This window comes from Mauremys reevesii, linkage group 1, assembly GCF_016161935.1.
Source record: "Mauremys reevesii isolate NIE-2019 linkage group 1, ASM1616193v1, whole genome shotgun sequence".
NCBI classification, from domain to species: Eukaryota; Metazoa; Chordata; order Testudines; family Geoemydidae; genus Mauremys; species Mauremys reevesii.
Window position 1 is genome coordinate 293,090,459 of NC_052623.1, and position 14,400 is coordinate 293,104,858.

The following is a 14,400-nucleotide window of genomic DNA, read 5'->3' on the forward strand; positions in this document are numbered from 1 at the left end:
TTTGCAAGAGATTGTCAGTTTACATTTGCATGGTTATCTTCTCAAGGAAAAGGATTAAAAATGCACACCTTTAAAATGAAAGTTGAGATTCTTCTTTACATTTTTGGTCCTCTAAATGAAGAACCCATGGGCCCTCAAAAGCTGATTTTGACTGTGAGATACATGAGCATTTTAAAAGAATAATCAAGTTCTCTTTAGGCTTACTCAGTCATAATCAAGTGATGTCAAGCTGTTTCTTTGCATAGCACAGAATATAATTACAGGAATATAAGTACAGAAATAACTAGTATCTGGTGTTAAGTGCTGACTTTTTTTTAATGGTGAACCTTTATGTGTAGGTCATATATATATATATATATATATATATATATCACACTGTTTCTTGTATGCTAAATAGATGTGATGTATATAAACGATTATCTCTTCATGAGATCCCATAATGAACCGCATTACAAGAAGTCACATTAGCTGTGGCTATTATATATAGCAGGATCTGATTATAGCATTGTTATTGCATGACAATAGCACCAGTAGTGCTCTGATGTTTGTTGTAAGGATGTGTACCTGGGTATACAAATATTGTGGTCCCTAATACACTGTTATTGTTTTCTCTGCAATCTGAGAATAACATATGCATCTGCACTCCTGACACAATTTCAGTTTTGGAACTCTCCCAGGCAATCCGGGATGATAACTATGGGAAGCTACCAATTTTCATTTTGTATTTATACATTTGATCAAGTTCATCCTTTCTGCCAAAGTGCCAGCAGCTTTGCAAAGTGAAACTGGCACAATTCCATTCCTGGGCAAAACTGTAAATTTGGATAAATTAGACCCAAACTGTGATGAGCCATTTTTAGGGTAGCCACTTCTATAGTTAACAGATAGTATATTCCCCAGTGGAAATGGCTTTTTGTTACATTTTTTTTTTAAAAAAAGAAAGGTATTCTATTTTTTTACTTTATTTTTTTAATGGTTGCAGCTTTTATTTCTACCAGTTTCACCTGCACGAAGAATTTTCTTTTCTTTTTCTTTTTCTTTTTTTTCATATATATTGGCACATCTTTGTCTAGAATACCTGGGGCCAGATACAACGTGCATTGAACTGAGTGGGAATTTCTCCATTGACTGCAGTGGAAATTGGATCATACCCTTTGCCACCTTTATTGCACATGCTGAGGTTAAGAAGATTTAGTAGGTTTTGAAATCAATGGAATTGGATGACTTGCACGGTGGCTGACTTTGCCTCAGTGATTCAGAGGCTTATTACTACATTTAACAAAAATATGAACTAGTACTAAACCAGGCATTTTTCTACCTGACTCGCTCATCATCCATGTCAAGAGGATCCTCACTAACCGACTAGCCTATTGTCCAACCAACAATTTTCTATAGGATTAGGTCAAACAGAACCCACCATTCACTATAATCAGTCAAACTGTCTCTAGAATGAAAGTGTCTGATTGAAATATAATGTGGCAGATAATCCTGTTTGACAACTTACTGAATGTCAGGTAGTTCAGCACATCTCTACTCATAATCTGTGACAGCTTTTTTAAGTGCTGAAAATTACAAAGCATTTTAGGTGTTGGAAATGTTAGAGTGAGCTTGTCAAACATTTATGGGGAGGGGAAATGCCTCACATAAGTCAAGCCTGGTTCCTTGAGATGATTTGGGAGCAACAGTGATGTGTCTCGAAGGGAATCCGGTGTAATTCTTCTTGACCAGAAAGATATTGGTCATGAAGTATGGTCTCCGGGATGTGTATGTTGGGGGTGGGGGGAAGTGGGGGAGTAAGGAGAGTCAATTAGGCTTTGATTGATGGCAATTTAAAAAAAAACCAAAAACATGTTTTTAATGTTTCCACATAATAAGTATCTGATAATAGTGTCTTAAAGTTACTATGACGTCTCTCCATTGATTATAATTAGCACAACCTCAAATTGCTAATTCTGAAGTTTGCAAACATAATAGAAATGTGTCTAACTCTGCTTTTGGCATTTGCTAGTGTAAGACTGGAAGAAAGGCCTGCAATAAATGATGAAATGGCAATGTGAGTATTGTTCAGAATTTGCTTACCGTGTGTGTGTGTGTTTGAGAGAGAGAAAATTTGGCCAGGATCTTTGCACTTTCATGGAATAGTATTCTACACTACTGCCTCCTTAAATGAAAGGGAAACAAAACTATTGGATCCTGGCTTGGTACATAACCCTGTCCTATACTGGGCTCCCTGCTCACTTTAGGGCTCCATGGAGGCTTCAACAAATTGTTTGGTTGTTTGTTTTTTTGTGGGATTTCAGGTGCAGCAGAAGTGGAGCCAGAGAGCAGCCACTCCCAGTGAGTATGTTCTGTACCATAACTAGTGGTTTTCCTATAGACAGTCCAGACAGGTCTTGATGCCCCTTAAAGTAGTGCTAACATTGTGCAGAGCCCTATATAGCTGCCACTGTGGGAAATCAGCCAATTGTAGCGTGTCTCCTGAAGGAGCTATGGGGACAAAGGGAGGAAGAGACAGCAGAGCAACTGTGAAGATGCATTTAGTCTCTTCAGATCTTGGGAGATCTACTGGTTTAGCCAACAGCAGTCCCAAAAGCTTTCTTCATAGATTTTTTTTTCTTTCCCTGCAGAGTCATACAGTGTGTTCATAGGCTGATGCTTGGTTTTCTTGTTTTTTCCCCTTTAACTCTGCCCTCTATCTCCTTTCCTTCATGAACACACACTTTACCCAAAACAATACTCAGCAAAAGCACTTGGGTGGGTTCCTATAGCCCTTTTGTCTTAGTTGGGTGTCTATTAACTTATCCTTAGTGGTATGCTAATTGAAAGGTGCATTCACACCCATCAACCTCACTGAGGTTTTGTAAGTCAGCTCATAACATTTTAAATGCAAAAAAACCCAACCAAACAAACAACAAAACTAGGTTAAAATGTACAATTTTATAGTATAGATTTCAGATTTATGAAATTCAAAGGTATATTTCCTCTGGCATCAGAAACTTAGCTCCCTGATCTGTCTGTAATATTCTACATTACTCTGTGGTGTTAACTTTTATACATTGGTAAATATGTGCAAATTGGTAAAGTTGCTGTTCTTGGAGATAGACATCTAACAATACTATATTTTCTGTTTTAAATCTTGCTCATTATATTTCATTAGATCTCCTTAGTATTTAAAGGGAATAAAATGTGATTTCCTTTACTTTTTAAATAAATACTTGTGTAGCGTATGTACAATACTCGATTTTTTTATTTTTTTTATTTCTAAACCAAACTTCTTCAGACATTCCAAAGATACTTGTTGCCAGTGGTCTAAGCCTTTGGTACATGTTACATTTAATAAATAAACCACGTTTGCATTTGAGCAATTTGTTAATGTTCGGAAAATTGTTTTTTTCATGCCCAGAAAACTCAAAAAGAACTAAACAGAATTTTACCAGACATTTAAAAATAATCCCTTATTGCCCCAGGGCAATAATTTGGAAAAGTGCTTGGAGAGCAGCAGTTCATAATGAAAGTGACTTAACTCTAACTATGACATTGCAGACAGCATTATAATTACATGATGTAGCACAACTACAGCATATCTTCAGTTAAAATCTGTCAGATTGGCAGATTGTCACAAACAAGACTATGCATGAAACGAGTGGAGACTTGGGTAAGGCCTGGATCCACAAAGGGACTTTTAGGCATCTTGAAAATCACAGTACTCCACAAAGCTGAGTTAGGCATGTAGGCTCCCTATACAATGAATGGGGAGAGATAAGTACCTAAAAATGCAATCCACAAAAGCCAGCCCACTAAATACGGAGCTGCCTAAGCTAGCCAATGGCAGATGCTGATGAGAGGGGTGTGCCCAAAGCCCCATCCCTCTCCTTGAGTTCAGTGCCGAAGATGGGGCTACAGGGAGACTCCTATCTCTGCTTGTGATCCACAGCCAGGAACCCCTCTCTGGAGTCAGCTGGCTTAAGCACCTAAGATGTTTCTCATACAAAATAATAAAGAGAAGAAGAAGAAATGGGGCTAGTGCCTCCATTATAATTTTTAGCTCAGAGGTTAGAGAGAATGTGCAAGACCAGGGTTAAGTTTCCCCCTCTTAAAGGATTACTGGGCCAGAGAAAGTGAGGGAGAATGACTCTGTTGTCCAGTATTTTATGTCACCTACCTGGGAGGTGGATTATAGTTAAGAAGTCCCCCTGCTCCAATCACTCTTTCATTATTTAATTCAAACTGGAATGGCTTCAGCAGGAGAGCTTGAAGGAGCCCCACATCAGAATCTCTCTGTCCATGGGTTAGAGCCCTCTGCTGAGAGGTGAGAGACACCTGTCAAATCCACTCCCCATCAAGCAAATGGGGGGGATTGAACCTGGGTCTCCTTGCTCTAACCAAAGAGCTAAAAGTTAAAAGGGAGGCACCTTCTCCTCTGGATTTTGAATGGGGCCTGATCGGGTAGGCATGTTGAGCTCATCTACCAGAGCACAGCCTACAGGTGAGAGAGGTGAGGGAATGCCTATCTTGCCCTTGTTTGAGGATCACATTTGATTTAGGCATGATCAAGTGTCTGGACACCTATAGTGAGGCAGCAGAGCATGTGCCATGGGGCACCTAGGGGGACTTTTAGAGCAAAAATGTAGACAGTGAGTTTGGGCACTTACAGGGTTAGGTAGGAACTGAGTGAGGTTTTGTTGATCACAGTGGTACCTACATCCCAGATTTAGGGATCTAAATCTGGGGTAGATCCCAAAGTATCTTTGGACATGCATCTGAGATCCCTAATCTCATTCAGCGCAGCACTTAAGCACATGCTTAGCTATCAATATATATTTTAATCATTCATGTTCCTCAGAGCACTTAAGCATCTGCCTGAAGTCAATGGGACTCAAGTACATGTTTAAGTGCTGTACTGAACTGGGGCTTCAGTTCACAACTTTATGGATGGAAATGATTTTTGGTAGATATGGAAACCAAATTTGTTTTCTTTTTGTTTATAGGCCATAGTACCAGTTTTGTCCACAGATAAACACATACAGCCAGTATGAGCCAGGTTCTGATCTCAGTTATACCAGTGTAAATCTAGAATAACTCCACTGATGTCAAATATACTTTAATGTACATGACATAAAAAATTGGCCCAGTCAGAGTTATTTGCACGTATTTAATGGTAGAATCTGGTCCCATGCACTTAAAAAACAAACAAAAAAAGCAATGTCAGAAAGTAAATAAATGAAATTAAGAAAATCAAATCAAGTTTTAATAGTCCTCAATTACCAGCTAAGTGGAGGGGGAAAAGCTAACAGTGGAGAAGAAAAGTCTACTTTAATTATCACTAAAAGTGAAAGGATAGCTTAATACCAAGATGTTTAAACATGTTTTTTTAAAAAGCTGGCTCTTGATTTTGTGGGTGGTGAGCGTGTACTTCATGGATAAATCTTAAATACAAGTATTTACTCTAGGTGGCAGTCTGAAGTATGAAAGCTAATGCTTCAGTGGTGCATTGAGGCTGAGTTGAGATCTGCATTGAAAAGCTTGAATGTTTAAGGTATAACCAAGCATAGAAATGGCACTAAAGCAAAAATCTTGAGACCTGAGACTAATAACTGGGTAGAATAAATAAACTTTTGAATATCTCTAAAACTTCCAATATATGTGAAGTGTATTCGTTCCACAAGTGCACATTTCTCTATCAAAGGTAACTCTGCTCTTTTTCTTTGCGTTTTGACGTACTTAGCGCTTTTGGAAAATAGTTTTGTGTGTCCTGTTGAAATAAATATTGTATATCAGCACCAAAATAGTAGGGACTATAAACACAAAAAGTTAAGCACTGAATCTTGGGTTCATCCATAGTCTTAATAGCTGACCGTGCATCAAGAGCCCGTTCTTGATGCAGGATCGGGGCGCAGATGAGTACATTGTCACCAATGCTTTAGCTACTCAGCAAATGCCAGATTGGAACCTATGTGGAAAAATATGCCCCATCAGACTAGTGGGACATATTTAGACATTTGATGGGACAAACTGTAAAGCTTTTAATGAACAGAAGCCATAAACTCTTTTTAACTTTCCCCACTGACAATCATAGAATATTAGGGTTGGAAGAGACCTCAGGAGGTCGTCGAGTCCAACCTGCTGCTCAAAGCAGGACCAACCCCAGCTAAATCATCCCAGTCATGGCTTTGTCAAGCTGGGCCTTAAAAACCTCTTAGGATGAGATTCCACCACCTCCCTAGGTAACCCATTCCAGTGCTTCAGCACCCTCCTAGTGAAATAGTTTTTTGTAATATCCAACCTAGACCTCCCCCACTGCAGCTTGAGACCATTGCTTCTTGTTCTCTAGATCCATCCTCTTTGAAACCCCCCTTCAGATAGTTGAAGGCTGCTATCAAATCCGCCCTCACTCTTCTCTTCTACAGACTAAATAACTCCAGTTCCCTCAGCCTCTCTTCGTAAGTCATGTGCACCAGCCCCCTAATCACTTTCATTGCTCTCTGCTGGACTCTCTCCAATTTGTCCACATCACTTCTGTAGTGGGGGAACCAAAAGTGGATGCAATACTCCAGGTGTGGCCTCACCAGTGCCAAATAGAGGGGAATAATCACTTCCCTCCATCTGCTACCAATGCTCCTACTAATGTAGCCTAGGGCCGCCCAGAGGATTCCGGAGGCCCGGGGTCTTCGGCGGCGGGGGGCCCCCGCTTCGGAGGTAAGTCGTCGGCGGGGGGTCCTTCCGTTCCGGGACCTGCCGCCAAAGTGCCCAAAAGACCCACGGCGGGGACCTCCCTCCACCGAATTGCCGCCGAAGCGGGACCCGCCGCCGAAGTGCAGCCCCCACCGCGGGTCTTTGGGGCACTTTGGCGGCGGGTCCTGGAGTGGAAGGACTCACCGCCGAATTACTGCCGAAGACCCGGCTGCACTCTGGCGGTGGGTCCCGTTTCGGCGGTAATTCGGCGTCGGGGGGGTCCTTCTATCCCGGAGAGGAAGGACCCCGGGCCAGCGAAGACCGGGAGCGAAGAAGCTCCGGGGGCCCGGGCCTTGCGAGAGTTTTCCGGGGGCCCCGGAGCGAGTGAAGGACTCCGCTCCAGGGCCCCTGAAAAACTCTTGTGGGGGCCCCTGCAGGGCCTGGGGCAAATTGCCCCACTTGCCCCCCTCCCCCCCGTGGGTGGCCCTGATGCAGCCCAATATGCCATTAGCCTTCTTGGCCACTGCTGACTCATGTCCAGCTTCTTGTCCACTGTAATCCCTAGGTCCTTTTCTGCAGAACTGCTGCTTAGCCAGTCGGTCCCCAGCCTTTAGTGATACATGGGATTCTTCCTTCCTAAGTGCAGGACTCTGCACTTGCCCTTGTTGAACCTCATCAGATTTCTTTTGGCCCAATCCTCCAATTTGTCTAGGTCACTCTGGACCCTATCCCTACCCTCCAGTGTATCTACCTCTCCTCCCAGCTTAGTGTCATCTGTGAATTTGCTGAGGGTGCAATTAATCCCATCATCCAGATCATTAATAAAGATGTTAAACAAAACTGGCCCCAGGACTGACCCCGGGGGCACTCCTCTTGAGACCAGCTGCCAAGTAGACATCGAGCCATTGATCACTACCCGTTGAGCCCGACAAGTTCTCCTGTAGCTTAGAAAGAGGTAGGATCACTTATGTCTCTTTCCCATTTTCTTATATAGCCTTTTTGGTTACCCAGGGTCAGATAGTTCAATATAGAACTAAGTGATTTTATCCACCAAAAAAAAAAAAACCTCAACTCTAAAAATGAGTGGAAGTAGTTTCGTTTAACCAGGCTACCCAGCACCCTGACCGATTCTGCTGTGTGAGATTCAGCCATGGAGTGGAACAAGAGGAAGAAACGAAAAGGATCAGATCTAAAGCATTCTACCTTCCCTTTAATAGGTATTAGTATGTGACCAGATTATGCCCATGATAGCCATCTCAATATGCACTTGTATCAAAATGCCCAGAAGTTGATAAACATTTTTTAGGAGCAACATGTCAGATATTTAAGCAGATGGAGCATCTGTTCCTAAAAGTCTATAAAGAAGGGTGGGCAGTTAATAAGGAGCTAATTAGTGATCCAACAAGAATGGGAAAGCTTACTGCCTGTAAAAGCAGAGAGTATTATGAGAAGCAAGTTATACAAATGGATGTTGAAACCTTTCAAACGGTCTCTCTCTCTCTTTCTCTCATCATTAGATTGTGTTAGCCATCTGAAGGAAAGAATTCTCCATTCAAAAGACAGCAGCAAGTTAAGGTACAATGTTGGAAGAAAAAAACATATGGCAGTAGACGTGGTGAATAATTCTAGCTGTTGGATTTCATTAAATGAAATTAACTTTACAGTCATAATAAAATGGGAAATACTAAAGGTTATATTCATCTCTGTGAAAAATCCAGCTGTTTCAGGTTTGCAGAGAATCACCCAAGGTGCAGGCATGCAAAAGTGTCTGAAAATGTACTATAAAGCCCTAAAGTTCAGATGCAATGAACCATGAAAAAGAAGTAAAAATCTGAATATAAGGGTAAGTTGTAATTGTATTAAAATTACATCAGCTTTATGAATCTGTGTGTGCGTGCACAAGTGAACAGAATAGATGCATTCCCTAAGGGGCATTTCAAGGTCATATGCCTTTATTACTATGGAATGTGACATATTAGTTAACTATTTTCCTTATATTGTTGCAAGGAGAATACCAGCAACACTTTTCTTGTCTTCCTGCAGCCTCAACAATTGCAATCTCTTATGTGAATGTCTATTTAATTGCAATGCTTTCTAGCGCTATCACCTCACACAGAGTTGTCTTTTATTAGGAATTCCAAAAATATGCCAAAAAGTATCACCCTCACAGGCTTAGATATCTCAATTGGGACAGCAATGGCTTTTGGATCCCATCCCAAAACTGTTGTGCTGTTCAAAATAAAATAGAATGAGATCATTGCTCTCTGAATATCTAAGCTATAGCACTGCTGCTTTGTTGCAAATTTACATATTTATGAAACAGCATTAATATTAATTAACCTGATTTGCATAGCATAACAATTAGTTTTGAGTGACTTCCTTCTTTCTAGAACAGTGTTTCCTGTTTCATTTTGAAAAATGCCTAGAAGTTGTTCTTTCACCAACCAAAGTGCTCTAATTTATAACTAGGGCTGTTGATTAATCGCAGTTAACTCATGCGATTACAAAAATTAATCACGATTAATCTCACTGTTAAATAATAGAATACCAATTGAAATTTATTAAATATTTTTGGATTTTTTTCTACATTTTCAAATATATTGATTTCTATTACATCACAGAACACAAAGTGTAAACTGCTCACTTTATATTATTTTATTACAAATATGTGCACTGTAAAAATGATAAAAGAAATAGTATTTTTCAATTAACGTTATACAAGTAGTATAGTGCAATCTGTATCGTGAAAGTGTAACTTACAAATGTAGATTTTGTTGTTGTTGAACAACTGTACTGAAAACAAAAGAATGTAAAATTTTAGAGCCTACAAGTCCACTCAGTCCTATTTCTTCTTCAGCCAATCACTAAGAAAAACAAATTTGGTTACATTGATGTGAACTACTGCTGCCTCCTGCTTATTTACAATGTCACCTGAAAGTGAGAACAGGCATTCTCATGGCATTTTTGTAGCTGTTGTTGTAAGGTATTTATGTGTCATTTATGCTAAACATTCATATACCCCTTTATGCTTCATCCACCATTCTGGAGGACATGCTTCCGTGCTGATGATTTTCATTAAAAAAATAGTGCGTTAATTAAATTTGTGACTGAACAACTTGGGCTAGAATTGTATGTCCCCTGCTCTGTTTTACCAACATTCAGACATATATTTCATGTTATAGCAGTCTCGGATGATGACCCAGCATATGTTGTTTGATTTATGAACACTGTCACTGCAGATTTGACAAAACACAAAGAAGATACTAATGTGAGATTTCTAAAAATAGCTACAGCACTCGACCCAAAGTTTAAGAATCTGAAGTGCCATCCAAAATCTGAGAGGAACGAGGTGTGGAACATGCTTTCAGAAGTCTTAAAAGAGCAGATGTGGAAACTACAGAACCCGAACCACCAAAAAAAGAAAATCAAACTTCTGCTGGAGGCATCTGACTCAGATGATGAAAATGAACATGCGTCAGTCCGCTCTCCTTTGGATCATTATTGAGCAGATCCTGTCATCAGTATGGATGCATGTCCTATCAAATGGTGGTTGAAGCATGAAGGGACATATGAATCTTTAGTGCATCTGGCACGTAAATATCTTTTGATGCATGTTACCACAGTGCCATGTGAATGCCTGTTCTCACTTTCAGGTGACATTGTAAACAAGAAGCAGGCACCATTATCTCCTGCAAATTGTAACCAAACTTGTTTGTCTGAGAGATTGGCTGAGTAGGACTGATTGGACTTGTAGGCTCTACAGTTTTATATTGTTTTGTTTCTGAATGCAGTTATTTTTCATACATACAAATGTAGAATTAAGTTCAACTTTCATGATAAAGAGATTGTACTATAGTACTTGTATTACGTGAATTGACATATATTTCTTTTGTTTTTTACAGTGCAAATATTTGTATTAAAAATAAATAGAAAATGAGCACTGTACACTTTGTAACCGGTGTTGTAATTGAAATCAATATATTTGAAAATGTAGAAAACATCCAAAAATATTTAAATAAATGATATTCTATTATTAACAGTGCGATTAATCGTGATTACTTTTTAAAATCGAGACAGCCCTATTTATAAACATTCTGATCCCTGCATCTAGAAGAGTGAATACATTAATCAAGCTCAGAACTCCATTTGATTGATTTGTAACTGTGGTGACATTGCCAACAAGGTTCTTACTGGAAACAAAGGATTGCATCTCTGCAGGAACATGAAATTACTTTAAATACATAGGAATGCACTGAGAATATGATGTGATGATGTTATACAGCCATGAAGTGACTATTCTGTCATTGACTCTAACCTTGCCTGGCTGTGGCATTAACCCATAATACTTTCCAGCACTCCCTTTTGTTTTCTCTGCTATTATATGCAAGCCCTTTTTCTAGACAAATGTAATTTAAAAAACAGAAATAGAATTGAATTTGCTTTTATGTACTGGTTGCACTTTTTTCTCTATTATATCCCAGCATCCTAAAGTGCTTTACAATAATTAGTTAGATACTGCTAATGTACTGATGTCTATAAGAGATTTCTAAATTTGGTCTTTTGATGTTGTGCTGGGGGTTGCTCGACTCATTACCCAGCGGCACCTCCTTATGGCCCATCTAGGGAATTAGCTCTGCCACCCCTTCTTGTGGTTGCTCAGTCTCTTTCCACTCACTCCATGGCCTCTCATGAACCTGGAGCTACAGCACTTTCCTCATCATGGCTTAGCCTTCTGGCCAGTCATGTTAAAGTTCTCCCTGCTTCAATGGTATCTTCAGAGTCTGCTTCCAGACATCCCCAAATGGGCTATCCCTAGTGTGTCACTCCACCAGTGACTTGTAGGGGAACCCTATACAGGGTTTCAGTCCAGGTACCTTCAACCCAGCAACTCTGGGCTTTCTCTCTCCCAGCTCTTACTGCTCCTTCCCTGCTTCCTACTCTGTCCTTACAACTTCCTGCTCTTCCCCCCCCCCCCATATCAGGCTGTATGACTGCAGGTTTTCTCCCTGAAATCTACCAACTTTCTCTCTTTACAGATCCTGCCCAACTCCTTCATCAGCAGGTAGGCTCCAGCACTCCAAGGTGTTCCTCCAGGTGCAGCCTAAGGTTAATTGGCTTAATTTACCCCTTCAAGCCTTGCGTGGGGGTGAACACACCATCACAGATGTCCAAAGCCTTGGCTTGTGTTTCTCTTCTGCCTATAACTGTTGTTTTGTTTTGTTTCTAATGGGCTCACACAATAAGCAATTTCTATTCATCTCTCAAGGAAGATGTGAGTACATAAATATTGTGAAAAATATGAATAGAGAAGAGTTATTTACCCTTTCCCACAGCACAAAAACCAGGGGTCACCCAATTAACAGTCAGCAGATTTAATACAAATAAGAGGAAGTTATTTTTCACACAATGCATAATTAACCTGTGGAATTCATTGCTATGGAATTTTAGGTTTCAAAAAAGAACTAGATAAGTTCCTGGAGGATAGATCCATCAACAGCTATTAGCCAGGATGGTCAGAGGTTTAATCCCATGTCCAGGGTAACCCTAAACCTCTGACTATCAGAAGCTGGGAGAGGAACATGGATGGATCGCTCCCACTGCCCTGGTCTGTACACTTCCCCAGAAGCTCTAGCATTAGCCACTGTTGGAGACAGGATACTGGGCTAGACGGACCATTGGTCTGACCCAGTATGGCCATTTTTACAGTCTCATGTACAAGCAAATGCATTTATTTTTGATAGATATTTCACCTGAATGCAGAAATGTATGCACAACTTAGGTGCAACCCTCAGACTCCTTGCAATTTGACAACACAACCAACAGTATCCTGACATTTAGATATTTTATGTGCAAACTAACACAGTAATGTTTATGTATTCAGAAACAGCCTACACATAGCTTTGCATATTCAACTTGAACTTACGTGAGTGAATGGTGGTTAGAATGCTAATGTTTATTCCCCTACTCCTGAAATACATCACAGGATCTATGACATCCCTCTGGATGGGCATCAGAAATATATACGAAGGACTTAAGCTTAAAGCCTCATCTAAATGAGAGTTCCTCTAACATTGCAGTCCTCTACCTTTCCAGTAGCTTGCTGTGAGAACCACTCTCTGTATGGGGCATGAAGAGATGACCTTTGGTCAGAGACAAGTGCTAGTAACTAAGCCAAAATGATGCTCAGTTGTAGTTTACCCATATTACTGTTTTCTTTACAAATCTTGTCATTGCTATAGAAAGGACAAAATACTTTTTTCTTCACTATTGACTTTAAAATCAGAGTACCATTTATAACAACAGAATGAGACTGAAATGTAGAGTAATTGATGTCCTGTATGGGGGCAAATTGTACTTTAGTCTATCGTTTGGTTGGCAATTCCTTTTTCTGGTTAACACACTATTATCACCTACTTTTCTGTTTGTCATAAAGAGTATAAAATGGGCTCCTCCCCTTTTCCCTCCAATAAGACCAGTCATCAAAAGAGAGGGAAAGTATTTTCCCAGGCAATCAGTTTTATTATTCTCAAATACATTAACTAAAAGAAGCACTTGCTGAAACATGCTGTGACACTGATTACAGTACAGCAAGGTTTGGGGGAGCCCTAGGAGTGATGGCCATAGACACATGGCTATTAGAATGAAAATTAGATATATGAACAATCCCAGAATGAAAAGATGAGGAAAAAAGCCAAAGAGACACATCTGAAGCAAACATCTTATGGCCCTTCACAATGACAATGCCAGGAAGCACTCACGCTATAAGTAAAAAAAAAAAAAAAAAAAAAAAGCCCTTCATTGCTTGGTGGTTAATTGTTGTTGCTGCATTGGATTTTTAGTTTAACTCTTTGAAAACTAGTTAATTCTAAAGCAGATGTTAGATAGTCACTGGCTAACTTCCGTGTGACCATAAGGAGATGTGCACTGTTTTTGAAGACCATAATGGGAAGCAAGACATGGCAACATAGGTGCTGGAACTAAGAGTGCTGGGGATACAGCATCATATACAGGGTTTACACTTGGCTCTCAGCATCCCCACTATACAAACTGTTCCAGCATCTCTGCATAGGGGTCGTGGGGAGATTCTAGGCAGAAACTCAAGAATGAAGTAGAAAGAGGAAGACAGAATTGCTTGAAGGATACTATAGTTCCGTGTCTGGTAAAAAAAATCGACTCCTTTTGTGGTTCTTTGCCATTGTCAGAGAAAAATTGCTGCTTTGGGGTTGTTGCAGGGAAAAAAGAGGGTTTCTTGTCTCTGGCGGGCAGACCGGGGACAAGACTGAGAGAAAGAAATTCCACTCTGTATTATCAGTAAGACTTGTCAAAAAAAATCTGCCAAAAGTGTTTTTGATGAAAAATTAGGTTTTAAAAGAAACGATAACAGTATCTGACAGTATCTGCTTTTGGTGATCATTTTTGACTTTGCCAAAAATCTAAATATATTCAGTTTATTGTCAAAATAAAGTCAAAATTGTATGTGGAAACTGGACAATTTTTTCAGAATGTTTGGGGTTTTTTTTAAATGCGGAAAATAAAACATTTTCTGCTGAAATATTTTTAGATGGGCAGGGGTTGGACAAAAAGTTGAGATGTTGAGCAGAAAATACCAAAAAAAAAAAGCTATTTTGTTCATATTTGTCAAAATTTTCCAAGGAAAAAGCTCCATTTTCTGACCAGCTATAATTACAGCCTAATGACCAAAATATAACCCACCTCAGAAAAACTTCT

The 14,400-nt window shown here is 39.9% G+C and overlaps 2 long non-coding RNA genes across 4 annotated transcripts in view; both read left to right on the forward strand.

Moving 5' to 3' along the window:
• LOC120376204 overlaps positions 1-2,050 on the forward strand; it is a 28,380-nt gene extending 26,330 nt beyond the window's left edge. Inside the window, exon 5 of the long non-coding RNA XR_005587115.1 lies at positions 2,009-2,050. This is a non-coding gene — a long non-coding RNA (uncharacterized LOC120376204). The remainder of the gene's footprint in view (positions 1-2,008) is intronic.
• A 3,400-nt stretch (positions 2,051-5,450) lies between these two features.
• LOC120376215 overlaps positions 5,451-14,400 on the forward strand; it is a 70,041-nt gene continuing 61,091 nt past the window's right edge. For all 3 annotated transcript variants that reach the window (XR_005587125.1, XR_005587130.1, XR_005587136.1), the window contains exons 1-3: positions 5,451-5,536; positions 8,190-8,247; positions 11,709-11,944. This is a non-coding gene — a long non-coding RNA (uncharacterized LOC120376215). The remainder of the gene's footprint in view (positions 5,537-8,189; positions 8,248-11,708; positions 11,945-14,400) is intronic.